The following is a 20,165-nucleotide window of genomic DNA, read 5'->3' as shown; positions in this document are numbered from 1 at the left end:
CCCAGGGCTTCTCCTCTCGAGTCTTTCAGGGCTCCCCCTCCTTCCAAGCCTCTCAGGGCTTCTCCTCCCGAGTCTTTCAAGGCTCCTCCTCCCAGGCCTCCCAGAGCTCTACCTCCCAAGCCCCCCAGGGTTCTGCCTTTCAAGTCTCTCGAGCCTCCCAGAGCTCTACCCCTCGAGCCTCCCAGAGCTCTGCCTCTCAAGCCTCCCAGGGCTTCTCCTCTCGAGTCTTTCAGGGCTCCCCCTCCTTCCAAGCCTCTCAGGGCTTCTCCTCTCGAGTCTTTCAGGGCTCCACCCCTCAAGCCTCTCGCGGCTTTGCCTCTCGAGTCTCTCAGTGCTCCTCCCCCTCTCAAGCCTCTCAGGGCTTCCCCTCTCGAGTCTTTCAGGGCTCCTCCTCCCCTCGAGCCTCTCAGGGCTCCGTCCCTCGAGTCTTTCATGGCTCCACCCCTCAAGCCTCTCACGGCTTCGCCTCTCGAGTCTCTCGGGGCTCCTCCTCCCCTCGAGCCTCTCAGGGCTCCGCCCCTCGAGTCTTTCAGGCCTTCGCTCCTAAAGCCTCCTTTGGCTCCACCTCCAGAGCCTTCCAGGACTTCGCCCCTAAAGCCTCCTTCGGCTCCACTTCCAGAGCCTTCCAGAACCCCACCTCCAGAGCCGCCTACAGTGCCGCCTCTGACGGCACCGCCTTTCACGGCTCAGCCCGGACTTCCTGACCCCCTTCCTGTCCTGTGGCCTCTTCCCTGGCCTCCGGACCCTATTCCTGTCCGGTGGTCACCTTTCAGACCCCCGGACCCAGTCCCTGTCCTCCAGTCGCCTTCCAGACCCCCTGACCCAGTCTCTGCCCTTTGGATGCCCCTTAGATCTCCCGACCACCCGCCTGTCCGCTATGTTCCCCTGACCTTGCCTTGAAACTGCCCATTGACCCCATGGACTGTCTCATTTCCCTCTGTGCCCCTTGGACTGCCCTCAATTTTGTTTGTGTGTTTTGTGGGTTGTCTGTTCAGGGTTTTTAGTTTGTTGGGATCGTCCAGCACCACTTCCCAGAGGTCGTGCTCCTCGCAACCGAGCGCGGCCGTCAGGAGCCATCCGTTTTAGAGGGGGGAGTACTGTCACGAACCCGGCTCCCTCGCTCCGCCCCCTCGAGCTTCCACGCTCGTTCCGCCCCCTCGAGCTTGCACGCTCGTTTTGCTCCCTCGAGCTCGCACGCTCGTTTTGCTCCCTCGAGCTTCCGCGCTCGTTTTGCTCCTACGAGCTCTCATGCTCGTTAGCAGGTCTCCCTCCTCGGGCTCACATGCCCGCTCCCTATCGCCAGAACATTACGTACACCTGCACTCGTCTCAATCTCCACATTAGTTTCACCTGTACTCGTCTCATCACCTTTCATTGTTTACACCTGCACTTTCTCCTATATATATCACTGCCCTTTCGTCTCACGCCGGTTAGTTATTGTATTTAGTTTCCCGTGTCTTTGCCCCCCGCTAGTCTCGTCTAGTTTTGAACTCCTCTTGTCCTCCTCTTAGCTTGCCAGCTCCCCTTGTTCCCCTGTCTTTTGCTCCCCTCTAGTCCCGTCTTGTTATTCTTATTCTTATTACCCCGGCTTTGACCCCCTACGCTCTCGTTGACCACTCTCTCCCGGATTTGCCCCTCCATTCTATTCTGATTCCCCGGCTCCGACATCACGCTCCACTTTGACGCCTCTTCACTGGATTTGCCCTGTTTGTACTGTTGCCTGCCTTTGTTGGAATAAAGCAGTTTTCTCCAACATTGTGACTGTCTCGTCTTGTGTTTGTGTGTGCGGGTTACAAGGGCTGTGGGCCAAAAGTAAACAGCATTATAACAAACATTTTCTGGTAATCTTATGACTCTGTTATCCTTCTATGACAAATGCTTTAATTCAAATAATTACTGTAATTAAATTTTAAAATGGCATGTTTCAATAATTACAAAGTTGCATGATCTCTACATTGCAAAATGTTAATTGTTATTGAAACAAAACATTATTTTCCTCATTCACATATTTCCAAATATTTTGGCTATTAAATTAACAAAACTACAAAACGAATGCACTGACACAGAGGAGGAGATGACAGCATTTCTCCAGATTTGGAACGAGGAGCTTAAAAAAAAACTTAGCAACTCCTTGCCAATGCCAATTGAATAAAACAATGCAAAAATAAACATTTAACAATGAACATCAGAGATATGATTCATACACAAATAGTGGTTAATTTTCTGTAAAATTATTATTGTATCATTAATAACATTTTATTTCAAGGCAATGTAACACATCCAGATTTGTTTTGTGTTCATATTATTATTAACAACATTGTAGCATTTGGTATTTTTAGCACGGGAGTACAAAACCAAATCGGCCCCAAAGTGCGTCGGCCCACCGGGAAAATGTCCGGTATGACAGATTAACAGTCCATCCCTGCGCATCTGTGTGCGTTTATGGTGTGAGCATCCGCCACTGACTCTGTAACATCTGCACAATGGATGGCACGAAACAAATAATGTTCAGCGGAAATTCAAATGAAGATCTCGATGGATATATATATATATATTTTTATTTTTATTTTTTTGCCCAAACAGTTGCAAGAGAGAGGGAGAGTTAGAGCGGATTTAATCGTGCTGCCCCTAGAATTACAGTTTGATTCAAAAACAAGTTTATTGATTTGATTTTGATTCTGTATCTATTGGTTTACTAATTTGCTGCTGCACTGTAAAGTTAATAAAAGTGTGCGGGAATTTTCCGCATTGTGAACGTGGAACTTGTTAAAATTTTCCGCAAAACCCACAATCCCGCACCGAATTTCAGGCCCTGCAAACTGTATTATATTAAAATATGACAGTTGCCCTGGTTCCCCTCCTTTATGATGTAATTATACACTCAAAAAATATTTTAGCCTATTTTTAAGATGTATCCATTTCAATTTAATAACAAATTTCCATCTAATTGAATTGAATAGTCTTGAAGAAAATGTAATTAATAAAACTTGCATTTTTTAAGATTTATACATTTTATTTGGTTAAAGATTAGGCAATTCAATTAGATGGAAATTTGTTATTAAATTGTTGGATACATCTTAAAAATAGGCAAAAATATTTTTTGAGTGTACAAAAAACATTACTCTGCAATCTGCTAAATTAATGCAATGAAAAGCTGCATCAAAAGCATTTTTTTCTTCATTGTTTTCCCCTCTTGTCATATACGGCAAGGTGGGCAAAATCAAAGGTCATCACGGGCAAACTTTGGCCTTTGGGCCCTGGTTCGGGCATCTCTGCTCTACACCAGTGGTCCAGGGTTACCTTAACACAGCACATTGTTGCACTTATATGACACACCCATCTCAAGTCATAGACTCTCTAGCCAGCAGCCATATCACCTTGTAGCTCTAGACTGGTTGCCCACTGAAACTAAGCAGGGTTCAGCCTGGTCACTCAGTACATGGATGGGAGACCTCCTGGGGAAAACTATGGTTGCTGCTGGAAGAGGTGTTAGTGAGGCTAGCGTGGGGTGCTCACTCTGCGGTCTGTGTGGGACTAATGCTCCATTATAGTGATGGGGACACTACATAGTAAAAAGGTACCTTCCTTCAGATGAGACGTTAAACTGAGGTTTAATTCTCTGTGGTCATTAAAAATTCCAAGGTAACTTTTACCCAAGGTTACTCCTTCTGGTAAAAGAGTAGGGGTGTAACCTGGCCAAAATTCCCCCATTGAGCCTTATCAATCATGGCCTCCTAATAACCCCCATCCATTAATTGGTTCTATCACTCTAGCATCTCCTCTCCACCAATAGCTGGTGTGTGATGAGCATTCTGGTGCACTATGTTTGCCATCACATCATCCAGGTGGATGCAGCATACTGGTGGTTGTTGAAGAGTCCCCTGTTCACTATGTAAAGTGCTTTGAGTGTATTGTCAGAAAATAACTATATAAGTGTAACATTCATTCATAAATTGATCCATCCATCCATCCAACCATCCATCCATCCATCCATCCATCCATCCATCATCCATCCATACAATCATTCATTCTGCTAACAAGCTAAATTAAATGTGTTAGATTACGGAGACATCCAAAAAGTACTTTCTGTATATAGACTTGAAATGTGGACTAGATTCTATAGTGGATCTCCATTGTGTTGATATCACATTATTCAGTCAATTTAAATCTTGTAGTTTGTAATATATTAACATAGTTGTTATTATTATTAATAATAATAATACTTCTATAGTTATAATGCACTTAGAAACCCTCTGGCTTTTTATCTTTGCAGAAAACTGCAAGAACTTTGAGTTTCAGCCCGTAGGCTTGTTCATAGTAGCTTTAATATGTTCCTCCAGTGCCATTCTCAATAGCATGTTTTAAGTGAACCAAACTATCAATCATCTACATCTGAGATGAATTTCAGTGGAGCGCTCACATCACAATCTCAATCACAAGCCTTGTGAAATGTGTATGTGTGTGTGTGTGTGTGTGTGTGCATGCATGCGTGCGTGCATGCGTGCCTGTCAACAATAGAGCAGCGTCTATTTACTGAAGCACGATGCACATGCAGAATGTATATTTACCTTTAAAATGCATCCTTTTGCGATTCACACAAGTATTGTATGGCTTCAAGAGACTTTGAATATAATGCACAAGTCATATGGACTACTTTAATAGTTCTTTTATGCTTCTTTAATGTCATACTGAAGCTTGACAGTAACGATCATGACACACAAAAACACACAATACAGGAGCACTAGAAACCACGCTAATGTGTTCATAACCAAAAGAGCGATGACTTCACTTTTAGGGATGTGAAATTTAATTTTCAACAAACAATGCTTTTTCTGGATCTTTGAGACCTATTTGGACATGACAATTTGAATATGAATATGACAAACCAAAATGTTGCCAAACTCTGGATTTGAACTTTGAGCCTATATGTTGTGGGCGACGTCAAAGGAGAACCGTTTGGTCTCAGCTCAAGTTTATTAACTGTGCCATCTAATGGACTGTTGTTGAAGTACTAGATCAATTGGGCAATAGAAAGTTTTTCCCATGACCATAAAATGAATGTTGAAAAATTTGAATAATATAGATTTTTTGTCACGCAAATATTATTACAATATCGTGAGGAAAAATATTGCAATATTTTAACATATAGATTTTTTACCCACCTCTACCAACAATGCATGTTAAATATGTACAACTAGAACATTTACTTGCAATCCATTGGCCACACTGTGTTTCTGGCCTTAACCTTTGCTGTTATAGTACATCCTATTGAAACACCCTACATGGGGCACAAAGTGCTGACATAGTATTCAGACACCAGATGGCCAGTACATTGTTTAGACATATTCATACCAATAACCATATTATCATGCTGCATGTGCACAGGGAGCTTAAGAACATTTCCTGCTTTACACCAAAGTAGAGAGAGAGAAGGAAGGAAGGGGGTGGGATATTCCTGAGGGTGTGAGTCCAGTGGTAATTTGAAGGTCACCTCCAGTCAGCTAAAAGAGAGACCAACCCCACATCCATCACTTCAAATAGCTGAGGACAATTCACTTACAGACAAGAGACTGAGAGACAGAAAGGTCTGGTTGCACTCATACAACTTCCCACAAACCCAAACACACACACAGACAAACAGTTCATTTTCTGTGTTCCTGGTATTATGTCACCAAATACTTGTATCCACTGCTTGTTTCAATCAGCACACGGATGCACAGCAAATGGACAGACACGGCTCCCATCAAATGCTAGCAGTGGCTTAGTTTGATCTCAAATCCTTTCCTCAACATGCCAAACAATGTTCGGATGTAATGAGTGCAACATGAAAATCCCAAGTTGCACAACTATCGAGTCAGCCACTGTGGAGCGAAACAGAGCAGGGGACAAAATTGGATTTAATTCACCTACAAAAACACCCCATCCAGATTCTAATCGGTCAATCATGTCGCACTGTACACCCCGTGAGTGATTACAAGCATCATTTACACGCATTGGCATATGACCCAATTCTGACTTTGCAGAAGAGAATTTTCTCATTTTGCTTTGTCCACACTTCTCTGCTTATCTTCCTTAAGACCAATTGACAGTCCACAAATAGTCAATTCAGTCAGGATCACTTACATCAAATAATACTAAATTTAATACTTAAATTAATACTTTATTGATTGTACACAATTTAAGAATTTTTTGAGGTTGGCGGTATAGTTCTGATCTGGGCAAACTCTCTGACCATCTACAGTATGCAGCCATGCATGGATGGAGTAGGCAGAGCAGCAAATAACCCACTAGGAACTCCAAACTGTAATCGATTGTTGTCTGAGAGCATCAAGACAGATTTAGAGAAAACTAAAAGGCAAAGCTGTCATACAAGAGGTGCAGCTGGGGATGGAGGAGGGTGTTAAGTGCCGCTTGCATCCATACAATGGAAAGGCGCTTTCATTGAAGTCTGAATTGCATTGTAGGCTTCATGATCAGCTAAGCGTCAGCTGATTGCAAGTTGACTAAAATTACCTATGTTATTTACGAACATCCTTAACACGTTCACTCATCTATTTATACTTATTTTCACAATGCACAAGATCTGGCATCTGCTTTATTGCTAACACAGCCAAATGGACTCTGTAAGCTCAGGTATTTCCATGGAAGGATTTCCTTACCTGTGCTCACACAAGGGGCTTGATGTTCCTGTCAATCTCACACATACATAAACACACTCCCATTCATACTAGAGAATCATCCTAGTGAAGGGCACACAAAATAGGTCTTTTCCAACCTACAGAGTGAATCACAGTGAAGCACAATAACAAAGACTAACTCCAGGAATGCACCGACTGAGGCAACATTACCTTTGACATTATACTTCTCCTGACCTGTCACTGATCAATACACATGAATTAGTGAGTATATATATATATATATATATTAGTCTTTATACAACATTTAGTTCTGGTCCTCTAATCTGATTTGACAGGTGTTACTGGAATGTTCCATGAGTGGAAAACCATGGAAAAGACCACTTATGCTGCATGGAGTGTGATGTCATTTATATTTTCCAGAGACAGTTGATAAGTAAAAATTAGCCATGTGCCAGTGTGCACAAATTATTAAAAGTAAATTTGAATGTGTGTGTATGTGAGCTTTGTCTGGTGTGAGTAGTACAGCCCAGAGCATTCCACTAATCCAATGGAAAACAACTTGATTTGGCTGGTGTGATGGACAGATGAGGACACTCGAGTGGACAAGAGGAAAAAAAGCAGAGAGAGATAGAGACAAATTAATAATGAGGAAGAGGAATGAGAGAGACTGATTTGACCACTATATATTTATAGGGGAGACTGGGGTTAGTTGTTACACAGTGACGTGGTTGGTAACTATAGGCTTTAAGTAAAAAAAAACTTTTATACAAATGTTTTTATCTGTAGCAGTGCTTTTTATGTTGGTTTCAATTATCTAGTTCAAAAATATCATAGAGTAAACTTTAGAGTAAACAAGTGAACACAGTAAAACTACACTGGGATACATTAAGGCAAGAGTCAACTACATAATAAAGGTAGATATGAACCGAAGATTTGAACAGTGTTCCCAGGACAAGGGCATTTTTCATAAATGTCAGGTTGGAGTAAGTTATAACATGCTTTTGTAAATGTATACAATTTATTAATTCTCTTTTAGGGCATATTGTCAAAAAAGTTCAAGGTGTGTTCAACAAACTGTCTCTTTATTTCTTGGCAATAATGGTTTAAATGTTTACCCACTTTTTTGTAGCCTTGACTTTAAGGTATATGTCTATAAAGTAATAATTAAAAAAATAAAAATACCCTGAGAATAAAGTGTGACAGCAAGCTCCATTCTCTCCTACTTATACAGTATGTGATTACAGTGTGTACATAGTAACCACACACATAGAGTTCCAGGTATGTATCACCCTATAATCTCAAATATAAAAATCCACTCAAATTGAAATAATGTCTGGATGGTGGACTGCTATCTCCATCTCATTGCTTTTGATGATGGCCCATCATGAAAAGATGGGATGGAAGAAAGAACAGCCCAAACTTTACTGTATCTAGCAATATGGAAATGTCATCACTGACGTTCAAACCCAGTTATTTCATTTGATGCGTATGATGATGTGTTAATGCAGGCTATTTCTTCATTGGGCTCAGAGGGGAAGAGTGGGTGGAGCTTTAAAAACATGTTACGGCACACAAGACAACTTTTTACCAAAATGACCTACATTTGTATAATGGAGTTAGAGGGTTGAGTGAGGGCACTGTCACAAACACATGCACACAGATGTGCACAAACACAAGCACACAAATTCCCCATATGTACTCTTTCTCTGTCTCCTGAAGTTTCACCATTAGGAAGACAGACATCTAATGGACTGCTGGGGGGCCATAGCACAACATCCCTCCGGTATGAGTGTGATGGGTATGTAAGACTCAGGGAGCTGCAGAATCGATCTAGCCAAAACACAGAAACTATTGTTCATCATAACTTATAAACCATTCTAATGATTTATGAATGCAGACCACTAAATCATATAATGCTATGTGAATATACAGACTTTCTCAAACCAAAAATATTGTCTGACTACTTAAACAGCCATAAACTTAGTGGGTTATACAGAAATTTAGAAACTGTAGCTCTGTTAATGTTCTGGTTAAATTAAAGTTTTAAGCTTTATCGACAACATCAGTGACAAGCAGTCAGTTACCACAGGAAATAATTTTGACACTCAGTGTTTAAATTAAACAAACTGTATTCACAGTAATGCACATATTATGTTAAGAATTAGTCTATATGGGGCCAGCATTCTGGAGGGTTTCAAAAAATTATTTTGAAGCGAATATCTTTGTTACACCATGTGAGGGATCAAGCAGGCAGACACGAGATCACAAGCTTTTCAACAAAAAAATGGGTCTTTATTTTAACCCACAATCTTTCAAACAAATAATAAAAGAATATACCAAATTAATAAACTCAGTCAAATAACAATTAAACTAGACTGAAATACTGAACAGAACAAAACTAAAACTATTGCTCAACTGAAGAGAACTGAACAGAGTAAAACTGACCTTCTTACTGAGACAACAACCAAGCTTATAAGGAAGAAGGTGGGCCCACTTAAACACAATAGGGGATAAACATTAACATGACATTTAACATATAACATTTATACACCTGGATTACATTCAGACAAACAAAGAAAAAACGACAACAAAATAAATAATTCACTAACATTTCATAACGTCTAGGTTACTGTCATAACCCCCGTTCCCTGATGGAGGAAACAAGAGTTTGATTTTGTAACAGAATTTGCATGTCCCTCCCTCAGACATATGGGTATACAAGGAGGGAATTGTGCATCTATTTAGTCAGGTTTTGCACTGAGGAGCCGAGAATAAGGTTCGGCCGTTACAGCGGTTGGTACAGTGTTGTGGCAAGAGGGACACAACGTCTCGTTCCCTCCATCAGGGAACGGGGGTTACGACAGTAACCTAGATGTTCCCCTTCTGTCACTCACTCGACATTGTGTTGATGTAGTGACACTAGGGGTCCCTATTCAATAACGCCAGGACACTGAACCATGTTATATGAACAGCGGTCTCATATGCATCAACCTGCCGCTGTGGAAGCCCTATGCCCCAGGAGCCTCTGTAACTGCATTTGTGGGATCGCGGTGCATAGTTTGAATGATGTGAGGAATTTCAGCACAGACTGCATGCACTTGTTTGTGAGGCACGCTGTCTTTGAGACTGAGTCTAAGTCTAACTGAGAGCTTGCTCTTTCCCCAGTTGATTCGAAGCCCTAAACGGCTGAGGTGCCTGAGCACCTGGTCCCTGTGGGCACACAGTAACTCTCGAGAGTGAGCTAGAATCAGCCAGTAGTCGAGGTAATTGAGTATTGAGAAATCGCAGGTCCAAGATTGGCCACAACCCACCGCCTTTTTTTGGGTACGATGAAGTAAGGGCTGTAGAAACCATTCTCCATCTCTCCTAAAGGGACAGGCTCTATTGCGTCCTTGTGTAAAAGGGTTGCGATTTCCGCAGGGTGTTGGCATTCTCGCCATGCACCGAAGTGAAGCGGATGCTGCTGAAACAGGGCGGGCGCCTGGCGAACCGAATCGCGTAGCCGAAGTCGGATGGTCCTGGCCAGACAGCCCGACGGTTTGAAGAGAGCGAATGCTATGCGTCCAAGCTCCATGCAAGGGCCACTAAGGGGACTATCACATTTGACATACCTGGTGGGACTTCTCAGCAGGGGAGGGGAGCAGGTAGTATTGCGTCGGGAGGCAAGGTTGCGTCCCGAGGAATCTGTGCTGAGGAAAGACTCAAAGCACTTACCTTGCTCCACGTACCCGGCAGGGGGCGAGTTGGTGACTGAAGAGGAGGTCCTGTGAAGACGTCCTCTGGACTCGTCAGAACCGGCCGGCCGGGGGTCTGTACATGATACAGTCACTGGTGTGGAGGTGAAGGGTCCATGTCCAGGGCTCCTTATTTTTTGTTTTAGAGGGTTTTTGCTCTTTTAGAAGCGCTTACGAAGCGCCCAGGGGCGTAGACTGCACTGGCGTGCAGAGAAGAGAAAAGCTGCTGGTAACGCGCCGTAGATCCAACAGCAAAAGCTCTGTAGAGGCAAGTGAATAGTAGTGGGAATGCCAGCTTGCTGAACACACAACCGCTCGGCTCCGAAGAAAAAATTTGACTAAACAGATGCACGATTCCCTCGTTTTATACCCGTATGTCCACGAGAGGGACATGCAAATTCTGTTCAACAATTCTCATTGGACTTTTCTCAAAGATCAGAGGCAACCGAGGCTCTCAAGAGAGACCCCTAGTGTCACTACATCGACACAATGTTGAGTGAGTGACAGAAGGGGAACTGTAAATTCTATATAAATATAATAAACAAAAGATTGTCAAAATCTATTTCCCTCTCCCCGTGACATTTCATCAGGAGTGAAATTTGTGATTTCCGCCAGGACCCCGTTCTTTGTCACTCTCCAGAGCGCCGCTTCTGATTGGCATGACCGCGGATCAACACAATTCATCTCTCCACATCACCGGTAACTTAAACTCAACAGAAATAAATATAAGAAACAACGAAAAACTATAATACAATGCAACTAGTATGTATGCACTCCAAAACAGTTAACGATGTACTAAAATGTAAATGAAGAATTGATAAATTACCAGTTTGTCTTGTATCGTTATAATAAAACAATATTACATGAAAATGTTAATGCATTTAAAGTAACTAACCAACTAAATTACTGGGATATGAAAAGAGAGATATAGAGAAGACTGAGAGCAGCATGTAACGTGTAATGTGTGTGTGTGAATATGCGTCATCAACTGAGTGTGAGTGTTATAAAGCTACATTATGTTTTATTGTGCAGCCAGGCCAGTCACACAACACTTACATTAATTATTCAGTAAAAAAATAAATGACAATTTGATCTGTAAAGTCAAATTGTTCTTTTTGAGGTAGGGCTACTTTTCAAGGTGATTGAACTTCTGGATACTGTGGAGTGGAGTATGCTCCATGAAAACAGTTCTTTGAGGATGTTATGTCATGCCTATTACGCAAAAGTAAATGGGTTTACAGGCTTTAAGTGGTAATGACATGAGTTGAAAGATTAAAGATGGTTAGCGACCAATTCTGTAACACCTGAAGTTAACACACAATTTTTAATTCATCATCAGTATCTTTTAACATTTATTTTGGTTCTCATGATAGGTCGTAATAGTAGGAAATCATACGAGTAAGCTTTTACTCTTTACAATGTTGTAATAATATCCCAAACTTAAACCTAACCATAAATTATAATCCCTTACCCAAACGCTAAACTTAACCATGATTAAAATATTTAAATCATAAACTCATATGATGACTTTAAGTAGTAAACTAAATAATACAAATAGATAAAATCACTGTATTGTACCATGGAAGAAAGAGAGACATCTGGGTTTTGTTACAACTTGACTTGAGACTATATTGTCCAATTCACTCAATGCTGTTGATAAAGCTTCATTTGTTTTTAACCCAGAACACTACATTAAAACACTATGGTCACGTACACACGAGAGTGACAACTGCGGAACTGAATCCGCTACATTTTCATTCCATGTGTTTACAGAATACAGGACTGATTTCCACAATTCCGATGACTGAAAAGTGATAACCATAGCAAAGCTTCAGTGTCTTGTGCCTGTGAAACAAGAATGCCACCACTTTAACCGGTTTTGTGTTCACTGTTTTGAGCAAAGAGATTATAAACAACAGATGCATGCTCTCTTTGGACTGTAGTGTACTGGTTACCCCGAGACTGTAGGGCTGACAAGAGAAACTACAGTGGAGAGACAGACTGGAATATACAGTATGAATGAATGAAGGCACTTACGTCTGTTTGTGTAATTTACACAAGGAGTAGACAAACACATCTCCCACGTACTATTGATCATGCCATTAACAACTAATTGTTCAGTTTGAATCCGTACACACTAGGTGACATTTTTAAAAATAAGGTTGACACTACCTGAATTTTTTGGGAGTTAATTTGGTTGTAGAATACAGTTGTCACTTCCATATTGTACCAAACTGTGTATTTACAGAACGGGATTAAGCACTAAAAGGTAAACTGACAACCGTCTTTAGCTGCAGTATGTATGTGGCCTATGATTACATTTTTTATCAAAGATTTCCAGTCTTTAAATTGAGCAATATTAGGTGGTCTCTTTCTCTCTCTCTCTCTCTCTCTCTCTCTCTCTCTCTCTCTCTCTCTCTCTCTATCCCTCTCCCTCTCCCTCTCCTTATTTGTTTGTCTAGCTGTTGTGTAGTAAACAGGCCATTATGTTCTCTTCTCCCTGAGTCCATTAGTGAGCATGTGATTAGCATTCCAGCAAAATTCCCTTAACGAGCCCTTGTCTGCTCCTGAGTACACACACATACTGCAGATTTGCATGCATACGTGCACTGTATCTCTCTCTCTCTCTCTCTCTCTCTCTATCGCTCTCTCACACACACACACACACACACACACACACACACACACACACACACACACACACACACAGAAAGCTCTGTCTGCTCAGCAGCCAGTCTGGACAAAGGAATGGTCCATTTCCTGACCCCGAACACAGAGTTGAGTGAGCATGCCAGTGCAAGGCTGCTGTATCCTCATTGGGCCTCTCAGAGATGATGAAATGATGATACGGAAACTTCCATCATCAAGTCTTGCTCTTAAGACTCTTTATGCAGACCACTAACATGCCCTCACACCAGGGCTGGACTGGCCATCGGGCATTTCGGGCATTTGCCCGGTGGGCCGACGTGCTTTGTGGGCCGGTAGCCTACATACTTACAATTTTTTATTTTTTTTTTTTGTCTGAACGGCCTATAAAACTCGCACATCGGGCATACCGATGGTGATTTTTCTTCTTTTGTGGGCCGGTGTTTTTTGTTTTTTTTGCAACGGTATAAACTATTAAAGGTGGTGGATTGGCCAATTGGTCATGATCGACTCTGGGCTGGACCAATTACAGCCGAGGAGGTCAGATGCACCCTCCCCCTTCAACGGATCAGCAATCACATATCATTGCTGCTGAACAAAAATGGAGAACAAAAAACGTAAAGGAGGAGCCGAAAAAATGAGGGCAAAAAAGAAACTTGCCCTTCAGGCAGATGCTGCCAAATGTGCTAAAATATCACAGTTGTTTGGTGGTGGCTATAGTGGAGCTTCCACTTCAGTAAAATTAGCAAGTGATGGAGGCCAGCAGCAGGTTGAAGAGGGAAAGGGGAGGCAGGAGGAGGAGAGACCCGAGGCGGCCGCCGGTCCAAGTGGCAGAACTGAACTTGAGGTAAGTTGACACACTTTTTTTAATGACGATAACGCGACGATGACTAGCTAAAAATGGCTGGCTGGCTCTAAGGTGACTAAAACATGACGAGACGTTTTCAAGTTTTCGTTGACGAGACGAGGGACGAGGCGGAACGAAAATGATTATAACTAAGCAAGGGCGGAGTGGCAATCGGGAGAGTCGTGGCCGTGACTCGAGGCCAGGTCTGATAATAGTTATACATTGCAAGTCTTAGCAACACCATCCCGCAGCCTGGTGTGCGCCCGCTGCCCTCTGGTCAAACTGTGCAGCCTCTCTCAACCCGTAAATAAATGCATCCATCGATGATCCGAAAGTTTTGTCTGACATCTTAAATGGTCTAGTGGTAGATATTTTGGTAACACTTTATAATAACTGCACGCTATTAATCATTAAGTAAGCAAACAGTTAATTCATCATTTATAAAAGCATTTATAGACATTAATAAGCAGTTTGTAAATACAGCTATAAATGCTTTTTTCTTGATTTATAAGCATATCTATAATGTGTTTAATAACTGTATTTTCATACTTTGTTAATGATTAATTAATCATTTCTAAATGAAGTATAGCATTATTTACAAACCAGTTATTTAAGAGTTGTCAGTGGTTCATAAGATCACTTAGAAAGTGTAAGTAAATGGAGTAAATTCAGGTAGTTATAAAGCATTTAGTAGTGGTCAGTTAACTATTTTTGTGAGCTCATCTAAAGTGAGGACTACTCATGCCTTGTAAAGCATTTATAAAGGAGATTTAAAGACTCAGTTATCTTCTAAACAGAAAAATGAAACAAACACAACACAGTGATACAGAACAGAGAAATTATTAACAGCATTTAAATCTCCTTTGTAAATGCTTTACAAGGCATAAATAGTCCTCACCAGGGTGGAAAATTAGCACCCGCCACCAGCCAATGGCGGGTACTTTTTCAAAGTGGTGCGTGACTTTGCCTTGTATACCAGCCACAGTGGTGGGTAGATTGTAAAACATATTTTTATTGGTTACTACTTAAAACATTCCTTGTAACTGATTGGACAGCTTTTGTCAAAGAATGCTGTTGCTAAGTAACAATAATGCACTTTTGTCGAGTAACTAATTTGATTGGTTTTCAGCGCTGTGCGTCACAGACATAGCGCACGGACACGGCGCTGAACGGACCGTGACACATATAGCTGAGCTGAGGTAGGCCTACATACAGTACAGACGAAAGGAAAATTAAAAAAATGTGGCGACATATACCCGGTGTTAAGAGGCCCGCCGCGGAGTCAGCAGTAGCTGTACAAACTGTTGAGGGCGAAGTAAATAAAAAGAGAAGGTACTTTTCAAACAAGTGGCGCATTGATGACGAAGGGAAAACGAGGGAATGGTTAGCCTACCTTCCCGTCGAACAGTCCATGCACTGTACTTACTGTCGAACCTATGCGTCGTCCGAAAATGCAAACAATTCGTTCGTTAGAGGAACAACTAACCTTAAAATAGAGTCAATAAAAGAGCACGAGTCATCCAAGTCTCATATCAAGTGCACTGCCATACAGCTGGCGAAGACGGGACCCCAGGACCAAAGTGTGGCAATAAAGGCTATCTGCTCTATGCAATCCGCGCAGTTGGACCAAATGAGAATTCTATTCAGAAACGCCCATGCGATCGGCAAAAGGGCAGACCTTTTCGGACTACGTTTGGATGTGCAAGTAAGTAACGTTAAATTACTAACTTGAAGTTGTGTGTTTTGTGATGGCTAGATAGCTATCGCTTTTTTAGTTTAGCTGATAGTTTTAGCAGCCGCGAGGATAGGAGCCGATAGCCTACCGTGGGTGCTCCGGAGCTCGATTGCGTGTCAGTTAAACTTTTCATCTCCAACCCTATCTGTATTTGCTTTATTATTGAGCTTTATTATAGAGTTAACCCTCGTTGGCAAACGCGCTGGTGCGTTTTGCTGGATTTTTTTCAAATAGCAGCAAAATACACTTAAATACTCCATCATTTATGGTCATACAGACTTAACTAATATTAAAAAATAAACTGTAAAATAACCATGCATAAAAAAAAAGTGGCTAGTAAAAAATATAAGTGGCTGGTAAAATTGGGCATCCACCAGCCACTGGCAAAAAAGTTAATTTCCCACCCTGGTCCTCACTTTAGATGAGCTCACAAAAATAGTTAACTGACCACTACTGCACTGTTGTGTGCCGCCATGTTATTATTTAGTGTCTGCGTTTTTCCAAACAATTTTAAATATTTTTGGACCTTGATGTTATAACTATGGTATGGTATGGGGCCACCCTACTTGTAACCTTTAATAATTAAAGGTTAAAAATAAACATATTGCATTTGGTACATTATTGTTAAATTGATAATAATAATTATATTTCATTTATGTTTGATATTATTAAACAGTAATTAGGCAATTTTATCACTGATTATTGTAGTCTTTGGTCACCTTGTTATTGAGGAACTCCCCAAAATCTCAACAAATTGTGCCAATCCTTACATGTTACACCAGGTTGATCCATCATCACAAGCAGGGCAGGAGAGAGAGATGGAGCAGGAGAGAGAGATGCAAGAGGAGGAGAGAGAGATGGAGCAGGAGAGAGAAATGCAAGAGCAGGAGAGAGAAATGCAAGAGCAGGAGAAAGAGATGGTGCAGGAGAGAGAGATGCAAGAGCAGGAGAGAGAAATGCAAGAGCAGGAGAGAGAGATGGAGCAAGAGAAAGAGATTGAGCAAGAGAGAGAGTTGGAAGACCAGGAGAGTGAGAGCCAGGGCATAGATTACTTTGCTCGCCCTGAACCCGCCATATTACAGGCATTCTTAGATTACCACCCACAGCAGAACACCAGCAATGCAGTTGTGATGAGGGTGTTCAGCCGTAAAGATGGCACCAGCAGGAAGTGGCTTACTTATTGCAAAGAACGCCATTTATTGTTTTGCTTTGTGTGTCTGGCATTTACAAGGCGGACTGACACCAGCGCATTTATAACAGGCATGAGTGACTGGCGACATGTACATCTGCGCACAGAGGAGCATGAAAAGAACACTACACACCAGACCTGTGCTGAAGCTTTTTCTTAATGTGCTCAAAAGGCAACATCAGCAGCTTGTTTGCTGGCAGTCAGTTGTCAGCTCACAGAGCACAAGTGAAAAAGAGACGGCAAGTTTTGGAGCGTATAGTGGACGTGGTCAAAGTACTAGGGAAGAGGGGACTCAGCTATAGGCATGTGGAGAATGAGGCTCCATACACTTTGGGTGATAACACTATCGATCATGGTAACTTTCTGGAATTGATTGTGTTATTAGGCAAGTATGATATGTGCCTTAGAGAACATTTGAATGACTGCATTGAGAAAAGCAAGAAGTTGCATCTGTCCAGTGGATCAAGAGGTAGAGGGTCTCTCGTCACCCTACTCTCCAAAACAACTGTCAACTCAGTGATTGATGCAATTGGCCATTTCATTCAAGAGAGCATCACCAGTGATGTCCAGAGAGCTGGGATGTTCTCTGTTCAGCTGGACACAACCCAAGACATCACAGGTTATGATCAGTGTCCAGTAATTATCAGGTATGTTACTGAGGCTGTGCAGGAGAGGCTTGTCTCCATAGTGAGGTGCGAAGCATCCACGGGGCAGTACTTTGTAAACTTGCTTTCTGGAGTTTTACAGCATCTGAATCTGGACAAGGCCATGTGCATTGGGAATGCAACAGATGGTGCTTCAAATATGCAGGGCCAGTACAAAGGCTTTTCAGCACTTATGACTGCCCAGTCTCCAACTCATGTGCATGTGTGGTGCTATGCACACATACTTAATCTTGTGCTTGCTGACACAACACAAAGTGTCATTGAAAGTGGATCACTCTTTAATTTACTTAATGACATAGCTGTGTTCATCAAGGAGTCCTATCACAGGGTTAATCTGTGGGAGAAACAAACCCAATAAGAGACAAGACACAGACGCCTCAGTCCAATAGGTGAGACACGGTGGTGGGCCAAGCATGATGTCCTCCAAAAAATCTTTGGACATTTTGGAAAACCAGATGATGGCCTCTTCATTGATGTAGTGCTCACGCTGGAAGCCATTGAAAAGAGGGAAAAAGAAAAGCCAGCTGTTCGTGCTAAAGCACAAGGCTTTAAAGAGTGTCTCTTGAAGCATAAAACTGTCTTAACAGCACAGATATTTCTTAGAGTGTTTGAGCAAACAACTCCTCTGTCGAAGTACCTCCAGTCAACGGGGATGGACATTCTCTCTGCCCATCATATGGTGACTGCCACACAAGATAGCCTCAAAAGTATCGCCAGGGACTTCCCAACTGTGAAGGCAGCTGCAGACACATTTGTGAAACAGACAAATCAGAAACTCGAGGAGAGGGAGGACAACACAGACATGGAAGTGGAGGCTGCACTACCTGAAAAGAGAGCCAAGAAGAGAAAACGCATGGCCGGAGAGATGACTGAAGATGAGTTGCAAATCAATGCTGAGAAAACATATGAGGTGAAAGTGCACAACACCATCCTGGACACAGTTATTGAAGCAATCCACAGACGATTTGTCACAAATGGCCCTCTTGTTGTGGATTTGGCATGGTTGGACCCCAGGAAGTTTAGCCAGGTCAGAACAGTTTCTCTTCCTAGTAATGCACTTCAAAACCTCAGCACATGTCTCCTGAAATTTGACAGCAGGGCTACAGTAAATAACCTTCAGTCAGAACTGAAAAGTTTTGCTGGACAGTGGGAAAGGCTTAAGACATCACATGTAGATGACTACAGGACCAGAACAGCAAAGGATAGATCTGAAGAATGGGACGAAGAAAGTGAAATTGTGACCAAAAGCTGTGATTCTTGCAAAAATTGCCCACTGTGCTGCTATCAAATTCTCAGGTGGTTCAACATGCTGTCTGATGCCTACTGTCTCCTTGGGCTGGCATACAAGTACCTGCTGACCCTCTCTCTCACTCAGGTTGCCTGTGAAAGAACATTCTCTACACTCAAATTCATTAAAAGCAGACTCGAAGCAGCCTGTCCGGAAACAGGCTTGAGATGTTTATGCTGATGGCCACTGAAAAGGACATTCTTATGTCATTGGACTCCGACATGGTCATTGACAGGGTAGCTGAGAAGAGTGACCTGCTGAGAAAGCTGCTTATGTAACCTGGTGGGGTGAAATAAAATTATCAAAACATTCCTAATTATGTTTCAGTTAAGATTAAATTCAACTTTATTGTTATTGCCTAAAAGTACAGTCAAATGAATAGGTTTTGTATCTATCTTCACTTCAAACAAGTCACGTGCTCAGAAAATGCTTAGAATGTGTCCATTTTAATAGGTTTTAATGCATAAGACAGTAGATAGAATAAATATTAGATAATATAAATATGAGAGTTTTCTTACAGCCTTAATCTGTCATTGTTTCGTTTCAGACTGTCAGTCAATTTTGGAAGCCTGAAGTGGGTTCATTTTAAGTAAGTACTATATAGAATATGATTCAACCATTTCTCTAGAGTAAACATACCAGTAGTGTCATCGTCTGAAAAAATCCATTAAGTGCAAGTCTTTCTCACCCTTCAGCTGTCTGTCCTTTCACTTCTTAAAGGTTTCCATATTCCATATGTTAAGATATGTTCAGTGTTGCTGCTGTGGAAGTGTTGTGGGTGACTTTTTATTGATGCAGTGAGTAAATAGTCTTTGGTAATACAATTCAATCACAATCTGTCCTTAATAGATTTTATTATTTATCTAATCGTTGTTCCTCTCTGTCCTGTTTTTCAGGGTCTAATCATACTTTAAGAGGTTCTCTAGACCATGCAACTTTTTAAGTTCCTACGTAAGTACTACTGTATATGATTCAGCTATTTTTGTGGAATAAAGATACAAGTAGTGTGATCATATGAGCAAGTCCAACAAATGCCATTCTTTCTCACCCTTCTCTGTCCTTTTTACTTGTGTCCTGTTTTTCAGGGTCCCATCATAATTTCTTAAGAAGTACTGTATATGATGTCAGTATTTTCCAACATTTTCTAAATACTGTACCAGTACTGTGTAAAATGCCATCAAAAAGTCAATTAAGTGTTATTCTTTCTCACCTTTCTTTCTCTGTCTCCTTTCACTTTTTAAAGGCTGCCATGTTAAAAAAAATATTTTGTGCTGCCATGCTGTTTGTTGATGTGGTAAATAAATAGTTTATGAAAATACCACTAAATCTGTCATTTATTAATTTTAATATTCATTAATGATCATGTCTCACCTCTAGTCTTCTCTGTCTTAATTTCAGGTTTCCACCATGTGTTGTAGATAGA

General features: G+C 41.6%; 1 protein-coding gene and 1 long non-coding RNA gene across 3 annotated transcripts in view; one reads left to right on the top strand and one right to left on the bottom strand.

Moving 5' to 3' along the window:
* The window catches only part of LOC127622920 (breast cancer anti-estrogen resistance protein 1-like), a 123,378-nt gene that overhangs the window by 77,193 nt on the left and 26,020 nt on the right, over positions 1-20,165 (bottom strand). The gene's annotated exons all lie outside the window — the stretch shown is intronic.
* LOC127622929 (uncharacterized) lies at positions 19,166-19,951 on the top strand. The gene is made up of 4 exons (XR_007968022.1): positions 19,166-19,331; positions 19,463-19,539; positions 19,639-19,693; positions 19,828-19,951. It is a non-coding gene; the product is annotated as an uncharacterized LOC127622929 (long non-coding RNA).

The sequence above is a fragment of the Xyrauchen texanus genome, chromosome 29 (genome assembly GCF_025860055.1).
Source record: "Xyrauchen texanus isolate HMW12.3.18 chromosome 29, RBS_HiC_50CHRs, whole genome shotgun sequence".
Taxonomy (NCBI): Eukaryota; Metazoa; Chordata; class Actinopteri; order Cypriniformes; family Catostomidae; genus Xyrauchen; species Xyrauchen texanus.
The sequence above is the reverse complement of the archived record's forward strand: the minus strand, read 5'-3'. Positions and strand labels throughout refer to the sequence as shown.